Raw genomic sequence first — 12704 nt, 5'->3', positions numbered from 1 at the left:
ACGTAATATGTACACGTACGAGTAATACGTATTTAAGTAACCAATAGTAGTATAGTGGGGTCCCTTTTCCATAAACTTATTGTTTCGATTTTCGATAGTCAGAAATTGATATAGCTACCTACATATAATTTATGAAAAACCTTTCAGCGTATCGCGTACAAGCGTAAGTAGATTGTACCGCTATATACTTACCTGAATTGCCTTTCGCTTAACGTAATCCGTATCAAAGCTCCGTGCTTCCGGCGGCCGCGTTATTCTCTGTGTAAACAATGCTCTGAAATCGTAACAAAATATATCTTTTATTATCGGATAGTTAGCTCACCGTAGCGTGCCTTACGATAAACATGGCCGCAGCCCGCGCGGACGCTCAGTACACTCGCAACCGGGGCCGCACGCACGCGTCGCCACATCTAACAAATAAACCGATAAAATATTAATTTATCATCAAAACTGTGAATAAGTGTCCAACGGATTTTTTACTGGTAGTCGATAGAACGTGACTTTTTAAAAAGTTTCGTTTTCGCGGGAGTGAATTTTTGACGCGTTCACGTGGATGCAACGCGGATTCGAAATTTGAATTCGTCAAGGTCCTTTCAAGTTATTGGCGCGTTTTGTGTCGGCGCACTTTCGTTCAGTTAGTGCATTACAGGTGAGTGACATCTCAAAAGCTAGTTGTAGCTTTATTTTTAGAATTTTAGACTAGCGCGCTCATGAGATGCTCAGACGAAACTATTTTTGGTCCACACCCGTAACCTAACTGAATTCTCGTGTTACCTACACTACATTCCTACTACCTACTTAACAGCAACTTAGCAACTTGATATTGCTTTTACATCAAAGTACTAGGCGATACTGAGAAACAGTATCAAGGTGTAAAAACTGTTAGATACACCTATTTTGTAAATTAAAGATAAGTGACCTTTATTTCACGATTCATTCATTCATAGAGTTTTCAAATCATGAACGCACATTTACCTTGTGTAGCGTGAATTATAACGATATGTCCTACATTCGCCGGTGACATAGATTGCTGAACACTTTAACCACTGTCGCACGACGGCGACGTGCATTTCTGTTAACTTTAAGTATTTTTTTATTTGTACACGTGAGATAACAAAAGATAAATCGACGTAGAATCCGTCTAACTCTGCCTGCACCGACTTTATTTGACAAAGTGTGGGTGTGCCATAATAAACGTCACATTTACATTCAATGTAAATTTTGGTGTTTTTGCAAAACAAAGTTAGCTTGGCCGAACCAAGCAAACAAACTTACCTAAAAAAACAGAAGGTGCAGTTATTGTTCGAAGATTCCTTGAACTCGGAGGCAAAATCTCACATTAATCGTATAACTCAGTAGGTACATATGATAATTAATTGGACAATGACTACAATAATGTGTTTAATTAATTAATTTAATTTACAAAGATCCCTATCAGTCTTTTCTTTAGAGCATCCAAAGCATTGTTCACAAAATACATTAGGTATGTACATACACACATAGATTACGACACGTTACATTTGTGTGGATTTAATTAATACATAATTATGTGAAATGGGGAATGTTACGAAATAAGCAGTTAATTAATTAAGTAATTTCCATTACACAACTGAAATATAGTGTCGTTCGTCTACTGAAAGTAAACACTACTGTAATATTATTTAAGATTAAGTGTCATTCAAATCTTAATATTAGGTAATATAATGTTTTTAAATCATCCAGGTTTTTAAATTTAAACCGAATAGTCTGTAATCTACTTACTGAAAATACACTGAAGCGGAGGAAAACATGTTTTAGTAATTTATTTTATTTTATTTCTTCTATCCGATTTGTCTATACGATGTTTCAAAACTTATTGCAAAGATTCTGTGTGACATTTAAGTCTCGATGTATAATTCCTCGATGTCGAGATGTAAAACAATATTTTATGTTAAAGGTGACACTCGCAGTCTAGTACAGCACGTGATCCTCTCTAGAAATATGTAAAACTAGATGGAAACTAAAAAAACTCAATAGATGTGATTTTATTTAGGTACATTAATTAAAATTTACCAATTTTTTTACCAACTCGCTTATATTTCTTACCACGTTTGTTACTAAACTAAAAATGTAGGGTGCATTGGGGTAAATCCGAAGACGGGGTAATTTTGAAAATGGCAAATATCTACTAAACTAGAAAAGCTTTCTACTGTGTAGCAACAGTACGCAAGATGCCATGTAAGCGTTGCAGTGGTAGAAGTGTTGCTAAAGTATGAAGTGTTTCTAGTTTAGTAGATATTTGCCATTTTCAAAATTACCCCGTCTTCGTAATTACCCCAATGCACCCTAATAAAGTCCTGCAAATCTAGTTTACCCTATTCTATTTCTAATTCTAATAGTCGTATCGACACAGAATTAATATATGTGGGCTATTCCCATTCCCATTAGATACCACTGTTACCAGTAAGCTGTATGTGATCAATCATCATCATAGTGGTGAAGCCTGCAGTTGAATTCAAGAACTTCTCGGTAGGCTCCCTCGAGTTTGAGATCATTACATTATTTTTGACGAGTTCAATGCTTTAGAGTGTAAAGTACAGTCGTTAATAAAATTGTTTGAAAAAGAACATTCTTGTAAATCTTTAACCAAAAGTTAGGTTTCCGTATATTGTAAATGTTGAATAGGTAAATTTAAATATACCAAATATTATTAACAAGTTACACAATTCATATAGGTACTTATGCGTCCTATTGTTAACGAAACATTTTAGTGAGCAATGTCGAACATAAAATTAACTGTTACATACCTACCTATAGATAACGGAAGCCACTAAATGGTTATCACTGGTCATAAGCGTTAGGTATGTCAATCACAGACATTTTTTTTTTACTTTATTTTTATATGGGCATAGCAATAATATATCGAACACGATAGTGTAGGTGTAGGTGTAGGTACCGAAGGGTAAAAACGGGACCCTATTACTAAGACTCCGCTGTCCGTCCGTCCGTCCGTCTGTCACCAGACTGTATCTCACGAACCGTGATAGCTAGACAGTTGAAATTTTCACAGATGATGTATTTCTGTTGCCGCTATAACAACAAATACTAAAAACAGAATAAAATAAAGATTTAAGTGGGGCTCCCATACAACAAACGTGATTTTTGAACGAAGTTAAGCAACGTCGGGCGGGGTCAGTACTTGGATGGGTGACCGTTTTTTTGCTTGTTTTGTTGATTTTTTGTTGATGGTGCGGAACCCTCCGTGCGCGAGTCCGACTCGCACTTGGCCGGTTTTTAGGGTTCCGTACCCAAAGGGTAAAAACGGGACCCTATTACTAAGACTCCGCTGTCCATCCGTCCGTCCGTCCGTCCGTCTGTCCGTCTGTCTCCAGGCTGTATCTCACGAATTGTGATAGCTAGACAGTTGAAATTTTCACAGATGATGTATTTCTGTTGCCGCTATAACAACAAATACTAAAAACAGAATAAAATAAAGATTTAAGTGGGGCTCCCATACAACAAACGTGATTTTTGACCGAAGTTAAGCAACGTCGGGCGGGGTCAGTTCTTGGATGGGTGACCGTTTTTTTGCTTGTTTTGCTCTATTTTTTGTTGATGGTGCGGAACCCTCCGTGCGCGAGTCCGACTCGCACTTGGCCGGTTTTTTTAACTAAGTCTTAATACGTCTTTAATTTTATTCCTTTGTGCAGTGGCGTACCGTGAACTAATCTAGCCGTGGGCGAAATCGCATATGCGAGGCCCTTTTCTTTCACTGTGCCCTCGGCCTCGCGCGAGACCCCTCTTGGGGCGCGCCGCGCGAGGCCGTAGGCGACGGCCTACTTCGCCCACGCCTAGCTACGCCACTGCCTTTGTGTAATGCAAAATAGCCATATCTAAAATTCTACATAACTGTGGACACTTTTTAAATCCATTCATAATACCAATGTGTAAGTGAGATACGGTCAGTTGCGTCTTTCTGGATACAGAAGCCAGGATTTTGGTCAAAGCTTACACAAATAGACGCGACGAGAAGCGTCGCTTATCGAAGGCGATAACGCGTTTTTATCTTCCGGAGCTGTTTGCGGGTCTGGATACTTCGCCGTCTTAATCAAACAGATTTCATTAAGTAAACTATAATTAAGGCGTTAACGAATAATAAGAGATTATTCAATTATGTTTCGAATTTACCAGTGATGAAAGGTATACTCCTTCTATGATCTGAGGTATACTCGTATCTATTTTTAAATAGTAATTATAAAGTGTAATTTATTTTTGTACCTACTTATCTACTTGTTTTCGTTAATAGTTTTTGATATGGTAATTATGGTATGGACCTAGTAACAACTAAATAACTACACACTCAATGAATTTTAGGTTACTTTACTAAGTATGTTGGTTTAATTTCAATTTTTCTTTTGACAATTAAAATTCAGAATAAACCACTCGGTTATTTTAAAAAGTGACGAAGTGTTATCAATTAACTATTGTATGTATTAGATACGTTTTAGAGATCGTTGATGTAAGTAGGTACCTACCTATCCAATATCCAATAACAAATATAAAAAAAACATAAAAAAACAATTTTTCACCCGTTGACCACGAACGCTGTAAAGGGTTCGAAATGTCGGGATGTAGTATAAATTCAATATACGCGATATAATCCGTTCTAATAGTTTTATTTCATGAGTAACTATCGCGGTAACCGAAGACAATATAATTTTTATAATTTATATTTTTGGGGAAATTGTGTCACTTTTTGGGAGTTAAGTTAATATTGAATAAAACTACTCATTTTCATTATTTTGCTTTCTTTTAGCAACTGGAACTAGACCTAGTCAAACTAGCTAACAAATCCGAGGAAAATGCAGCTGCAAAAATTCCAGGTCAAGTAATGGTTGCGACCTCGAGGCAGTTTACTCTTGCTTTCCCCGCGAATGTCAAAAGGTCGTTGAACTCAACAATTCAAGTTCGTAACGTAACCCTTGTCTGCGATTCATAACGATTCTTGTTATATAATAAACAACAACTTAGTAAACGTGTTCTTTGGAACAACGGCCAGACTTGGAAACTAAATGATAACAAATCAAATCTAAAATAAATCTAGTACACTGTGGAATGGTACCTACCGAAGGTGCTGGCAGAATAAATCTAGTACACTGTGGAATGGTACCTACCGAAGATGCTGGCAGAATAAATCTAGTACACTGTGGAATGGTACCTACCGAAGATGCTGGCAGAATTTCCCCGCTAATCAACAATTTTGTTTCTTCTTCCTCGCGTTGTCCCGGCATTTTGCCACGGCTCATGGGAGCCTGGGGTCCGCTTGGCAACTAATCCCAGTAATTGGCGTGGGCACTAGTTTTTACGAAAGCGACTGCCATCTGACCTTCGAACTAGTTCGAACCCAGAGGGTAAACTAGGCCCGTATTGGGATTAGTCCGGTTTCCTCACGATGTTTTCCTTCACCGAAAAGCAACTGGTAAATATCAAATGATATTTCGTACATAAGTTCCGAAAAACTCATTGGTACGAGCCGGGGTTCGAACCCGCGACATGCTCCGGATTACAAGTCGCACGCTCTTACCGCTAGGCCACCAGCGCTTCATCAACAATTTTGTTTGTTAAAAAAACAATTTTGTTTTCATTGTTAAAATACCTTAAAAACAGTTTAAATTGAACCTCACTGTGGAGTGTACGTGTAGGTTTAGGTAGGTACTGAATGTATTATATTAGGTACTCTAATCTAATTACTTATTAATAATGAAATTAATTAGTCTTAGTTGTACCCAGGTGATCGTGATCATATAGGCATGGAATCTACATCATACAGGCATAATAAATAAAAATAAATAAAATAAACAAACCTACCTACCTAAATATAACAAACCTTGCGATATGGCGTTATTTTTCCTCAAAACGTCATCAACTGTAATTCTTTATATTTGCAAAGCTTAATTCGCGACTGTTTAGTGTATAATAGTGTACATGGACTGCGAAGTTATAGTATTTTATGCAACCGTTGTTTAAGAGAGGTCAAAAAAGGCGAGTGGCGTGAGTAACAATTTGAGGCGAAGCCGAAAATTGTTAATGAAGCCGCCACGAGCCATATTATTATTGTAAATTTAATGGAGGGTACAGGCGGGAAAAGAATGAATGAAATAAAAAAAACATGTCTATGGTTCACTCATCTGTCAGAGATGACAATTAAAATTAGGTTGGCAACAATGTTTTCACCTCAGCAGCTCGAACAACGGTACTTTGCTACTTAAAAACAGTGAGCAAAATCGCATTTTGCTCACTGATTGAGACAAAATGAGCAAAATGCTATTTTGCTCACTCAGTGAGCAAAATGCGATTTTGCTCACTGTTTTTCAGTAGCAAAGTACCCTTGTTCGGGCTGCTGAGGTGAAAACTTAATTGTTGGTATATCTTAAGAAAACATGAGTGAATAGAGGTAAGTGATGAAGAAGGTATACATTTTTCGGGTTCTCTAATATGTTCTCACTGCTGAGGTGAAAAGTTTTGTGAACTACACGAGATCAAAGTTATTTACATCTCGTGCGCTTTTGAGTCCCTTACTACGCTCAAGATTCTAAATTAGATTCACTCGCTACGCTCGTGAATCTAGTATAGAATCTTTCGCTTGCATGGGAGTCACGGGACTCAAAATAAGCACTCGAAGAAATATCAAACTTTGATCTCTTGTTGTACAAATAACTATTTTCATACAATATTTTTTAAGTGGACACGAAGTATCGTAAAAGTGCCAAAAAGATACTGCGTGTATGCACAAATAATTTTTTGGGGAATAGACTAAAGACTTCTCTTGACAATTATAAGACAGGGGTTTAAAGGTGTGTGCACGACCCTTTAAATGATAAATAAAAGTACGGGAGTAGAAAAATAATTTAACTTGAAACTCAATCATTCGAACAATACAGAGCATAAAGTAAATAAGTTTTCATCATAAAAAGCAAGAAAAACATCGTAAAAGTATTGTCACGTAAAGGCTCTTTTGTGCGAGTAATATAACACAAAGGAAAATTTTTATTTACTATTTAGAATTACAATTACTTAAATAGAATTCCCACGCCGGCGTTGACCACAATGCAGGCATAACACCTTTGGATTGGGAAACCGCAGCCGCAATACTGTTTATAACTCATATATGCGCAGTGGGTAAAAAAACACTGGGTATATACAACTGGGGACATACGGTCACATCTGATAATATAGATATGGATGACAAATTGTCAAAAATATGTATACATCTTAATATAAGGTCAAGTAAGGTAAATAAGGTAAGGTTAAGGGCAATAAGGTCGTGTATACATAATTTTGGCAGTTTTTTAACCGATATTTTCAGAAGTGACTACTGTTTTAATGAGATTTGGGTGTTGATGATAATATTATTCCCTGGTAAAATAAACATTAGTGAAACTGATGCTTATGTGAAATCTGTACAATGTAGAGTCTGTGCGGAAGGAGAAGAATCGTGGTATGTATAGGGCCCAATACATTCCACGACTCTTCTCTTTCCGCACAGACTCTAAGCATTTTTCGCAATAAGAGTAGAAAAACACTTTTGGCAATTATTTTATGCTAAAAAAGTTGTATACTAAAATATCCGGCTCGAAGGACCAAATCCACATTAACGTCGACGTCATCGATATCGACGTTTTAAATAACCAATTAGAATCGGTTCAGTAGTTTTTGTGCGTCAGCGCGTGTTACCGCTACAGTTGAGTATGATACATTTACAAAGAAAAGATACCGGCTTTTGATTACATTTATAACCAATTTAGTTTAAATGTTGTGAGCATTTTGATACAAGATTTTTAACAATTGTGATGTGTCACAATAATATTATCAGTTATTAGGGCGAGCGAAGCGAGCCCTATCACTATTCGACAAACTATGCATTCTTGTGGTACACTTTACGGAAAAACTATCGCACTGATAGGTTTGAAATTTAACATAGTAATTTAAATTAATGTCTAGATGTGTTATCAAACATAAAAATATCATTTTATAAACCTAAAAAAATAAAATAAAGGAATAACACTTTGTATTACTACTAGAGCCATCTGTTAGAAAAAATATGAATTAAAATTCGTGCTAATGTACTATGTGCTAACAACGATGAATACAAAAAACCGGCCAAGTGCGAGTCGGACTCGCGCACGGAGGGTTCCGCACCATTAACAAAAAATAAAGCAAAAAAATCGTGTTTGTTGTATGGGAGCCCCCCTTAAATATTTATTTCATTTTATTTTTAGTATTTGTTGTTATAGCGACAACAGAGATACATCATTTGTGAAAATTTCACCTGTCTAGCTATCGCGGTTCATGAGATACAGCCGGTGACAGACGGACGGACGGACGGACGGACGGACAGCGAAGTCTTAGTAATAGGGTCCCGTTTTTTACCCTTTGGGTACGGAACCCTAAAAAGGGTTAAAATGTTGGATTCTGACCCATCTCGCTTCGCTCGGTTTGATTCCCAATTTAGCAATTAAGTTTCGGTGAATACTGGAAACATTCAATCTTGCTGTATATTCACTGCGGAGGTCAATTTACTCGTATGTATGTATCGTATGTTCTGTGACGCCGGTGAACTGATCAGTCATGTTGTGTTAGCAAACTTAAATCGGGTAGGTATTTTCAGTTCGAGAAACAGTTTTAGTGTTACTACTATTGCTTGGAACTGCTAAAATTATAAATAAAAATAAGCATATTAATACAAACTTCAGTGATTTAGGGCCGGTACAGACGGACTACAACCCGACTACAACTTGTATGGGAACTGCACACCGACTGCACGCCAATTACAACGTCGGCGTGCAGTTCAACAAAATGACCCAGACCCCTGGCAGTACCTAGGGGAACTCAGGTTTGGTGCAACATAGGCACACGCTGTTTTAGTAATTCGACACGTCTTGATGAGCACTTGGGAAAGCAGTACGATAGAGCTGATGCTGAACCCTGGCTGTACCTAGCGGAACTCAGGTTTGGTGCAACATAGACACACACTGGGTTGGACATCCGACTCGTCATGATGATCACTTGGTAGAGCAGTACCCAAGATAGCTGATGCTGAACCCTGGCAGTACCTAGTGGAGCTCGGGTTTAATACAACATATGCACACGCTGTTTTGGTCATCTGACTCGTCTTGATGAGCATTTGGGAGAGCAGTACCCAAGACAGAGCTGATGCTAAACCCTGGCTGTACCTAGTAGAACTCAGGTTTGGTGCAACATAGATACACGCTGTTTTGGACATCCGACTCATCAGAATGAGCACTTGGGAGAGCAGTACCTACCCAAGATAGAGCTGATGCTGAACCCTAGCAGTTTGGAACTCAGGTTTGGTGCAACATAGGCAAACGCTGTTTTGGTCATCCGACTCGTTTTTTTGAGCACTTGGGAGAGCAGTACCCAAGATAGAGCGGATTCTGAACCCTGGCTGTACCTAGTGGAACTCAGGTTTGATGCAACATAGATACACGCTGTTTTGGACATCCGACTCGTCAGAATGAGCACTTGGGAAAGCATTACCCAAGATAGAGCTGATGCTGAACCCTGGCAGTACCTATTGGAACTCAGGTTTGGTGCAATATAGGCACACGCTGTTTTAGTCATTAACACGTCTTGATGAGCACTTGGGAGAGCAGTACCCAAGATAGAGCGGATTCTGAACCCTGGCTGTACCTAGTGGAACTCAGGTTTGGTGCACCATAGGCACACGCTGTTTTAGTCATTCGACTCGGCTTGATGGGCATTTGGGAGGGCAGTACCCAAGATAGAGCTGACGAGCTGATGCTAAACCCTGGCTGTACTTAGTAGAACTCAGGTTTGGTGCAACATAGATACACGCTGTTTTGGACATCCGACTCATCAGAATGAGCACTTGGGAGAGCAGTACCCAAGATAGAGCTGATGCTGAACCCTGGCAGTTTGGAACTCAGGTTTGGGGCAACATAGGCAAACGCTGTTTTGGTCAACCGACTCGTTTTTTTGAGCACTTGGGAGAGCAGTACCCAAGATAGAGCGGATTCTGAACCCTGGCTGTACCTAGTGGAACTCAGGTTTGATGCAACATAGATACACGCTCTTTTGGACATCCGACTCGTCAGAATGAGCACTTGGGAAAGCATTACCCAAGATAGAGCTGATGCTGAACCCTGGCAGTACCTATTGGAACTCAGGTTTGGTGCAATATAGGCACACGCTGTTTTAGTCACTAACACGTCTTGATGAGCACTTGGGAGAGCAGTACCCAAGATAGAGCGGATTCTGAACCCTGGCTGTACCTAGTGGAACTCAGGTTTGGTGCACCATAGGCACACGCTGTTTTAGTCATTCGACTCGGCTTGATGGGCATTTGGGAGGGCAGTACCCAAGATAGAGCTGACGAGCTGATGCTAAACCCTGGCTGTACTTAGTAGAACTCAGGTTTGGTGCAACATAGATACACGCTGTTTTGGACATCCGACTCATCAGCACTTGGGAGAGCAGTACCCAAGATAGAGCTGATGCTGAACCCTGGCAGTTTGGAACTCAGGTTTGGGGCAACATAGGCAAACGCTGTTTTGGTCATCCGACTCGTTTTTTTTAGCACTTGGGAGAGCAGTACCCAAGATAGAGCTGTAGCTGAACCCTGGCAGTATTTAGTGGAACTCAGGTTTGTTGCAATATAGGCACACGATGGTGTAGGTGTCCAGACGGGATAGTTTTACGCTCAATTGTGTGGTGTGGACGCATTAATAAATTCAAGGATATTGGCTTGCTGACCCAACATTATGTAGGAAAGCCAGTTGGCTTCCTTACAAAAAGTACTGGGCGACCGTGTAGGATGTAAGTAATAAAGCGCTTATGAAATTGTATATTACGTGTGGATGATATTGGCAATTTGATTTTGTCGTCCGGACACGTTTTTAATGGACAAAGTAAAAGCGGTAACAGACAGACGTACCGGACAGCGACCGGAGTCCAATTAGTAGGTATATTTCTTTCTTGCTCTCACTTATAGCTGCGTCTTTAACGGACTTATTACATACCTACTCGATCGAACATGGAACAAGCCTCGGACTGGATCAAAGTCCGGTACGTTTAGGTAAAGTCTATTTTTTTATTCGGTAGACTGAAACGACAGTTAATAGTATGAACATGAAATGTCATTTCATACTATTAACTGTCATTTCAGTCTACCGAATAAAAAAATAGACTTTAGAAAAACTCCGCGAGCCCTTACAAAGCTCTGCTTTTTGCTAGTTTATAATGTAGGTAGTAGTGTGTTATTCAGGTAAGTTGGTGAAATGAAAGTATGTGACACGCTCTTATGGCTCTACTAATAAGATCGTGTCAGATATTTTTGCGGCCTTCGTTGTGTATTATTGCAGGTGACTGTACTTAGTTATCAAAGCGTGTGTAATTTCGAAACGTCTTACCTATAAATTCTTAAAATATTATAATAAACGGTTTAGATTTTAAAACCATTAACAAGTGTTGGCGCCTCTTCATTGATGTTTGGGGTATTTTTTGTTGCAAGCGTGAAGGGTTTTATTTATTAATGTCGTTCCTGGAAGGCCCGCTCGACATCCCTAAAAAGGTGAGACACTGTGGGATACGCCGGATTTTTGACGTAACGATGGCGCCATTATTGTGGTAAGCCACTAGTTGTGTGAATGGACCCGTCTCGAAGGAATTTTACGGTTTTTAAACCGTTTCAAAAATAGTGGACGGCGCGTTATGAACGTCTCTGCTAAATTTATGTTTAAATATTTTGGGTAAGTATTAGTTACAACGAAACGAAAATAATACTTACAAATCTCTAAAACAAATATCCATACTGGTATCTTGACTTTGTCAACTCCTTAAATCCGGTGAAGATCAAACAACGAATTAGTAAGTGATGATGGCAACTCTGTCTGCTAATCAGATGGCATATTTATTTTATACTTTTAGGGCACGGCTGCCAAAAACAAGCTACGATATATGCTTTTATGTATTTGATTTAAATATATTAGAGACATACAAATAAAGTCATAGTGAATTTTTTTATTACATATTTTTGCATGCCTTTTTAAGGCGTACTCACATTGTAGGTACATATTTATAATGCGTTAATGTTATATGAGACGAAAAGTGTAGTCTTAATAAAAACCGTCCACATTTTGGCTCTACAAACTGCTTAAAACGCTATTGTTTCCGCACCTGTTTAATTGTTGTTTCTCATTGACATTGTAAGTGCCGCAAAGTGGAAATTTCCAACGTTCTCTGAAGACATAAATCATGAATCATTTATTTTTCGTGATAAACTAGTTAAACATATAAAAGTAACATGATAAAGGTTAGAAATTCATAATTACAAATATGTAAACAATAGTTTACCACGAAATGGGCTCGCCTCAGCATAATGCTGATCCGAGAGTCGGCGCTGATCTTCCGGCGAGTCCATTTATTGTGGGCCACGATCGCAGCTGTACGGCACGGCCTCCTAAAACTGAACGCATCCACTTGCGGTGGCTGCCAGCGCCATCTGGCCTACGGGTGTGACAGATACACAAGACAATAAAAGCACCTTAACAAACCATTAACCAGGCAAATGCTTTCTCTTAATAAAATTTAATTCATTCTCTAACTAAAGTCTTATCAATAATGACATAAATTTTATCACTTTAAATTAATAAGAACCTAATTAGCATTTTTGAACATAGATGTGA

The 12704-nt window shown here is 38.7% G+C and overlaps 1 protein-coding gene across 2 annotated transcripts in view; it reads left to right on the top strand.

The window, feature by feature from the left end:
- Window positions 1-359: 359 nt before the first annotated feature.
- The window catches only part of LOC134651333 (monocarboxylate transporter 2), a 43954-nt gene continuing 31609 nt past the window's right edge, over window positions 360-12704 (top strand). For both annotated transcript variants that reach the window (XM_063506406.1, XM_063506405.1), the window contains exon 1: window positions 360-649. The gene's annotated coding sequence lies outside the window, so the exon portion shown is untranslated. The remainder of the gene's footprint in view (window positions 650-12704) is intronic.

Source organism: Cydia amplana, chromosome 10 (assembly GCF_948474715.1).
Source record: "Cydia amplana chromosome 10, ilCydAmpl1.1, whole genome shotgun sequence".
Classification (NCBI taxonomy): domain Eukaryota; kingdom Metazoa; phylum Arthropoda; class Insecta; order Lepidoptera; family Tortricidae; genus Cydia; species Cydia amplana.
Note: the sequence above shows the minus strand (reverse complement) of the source record. Positions and strands in the feature narration are given on the sequence as shown.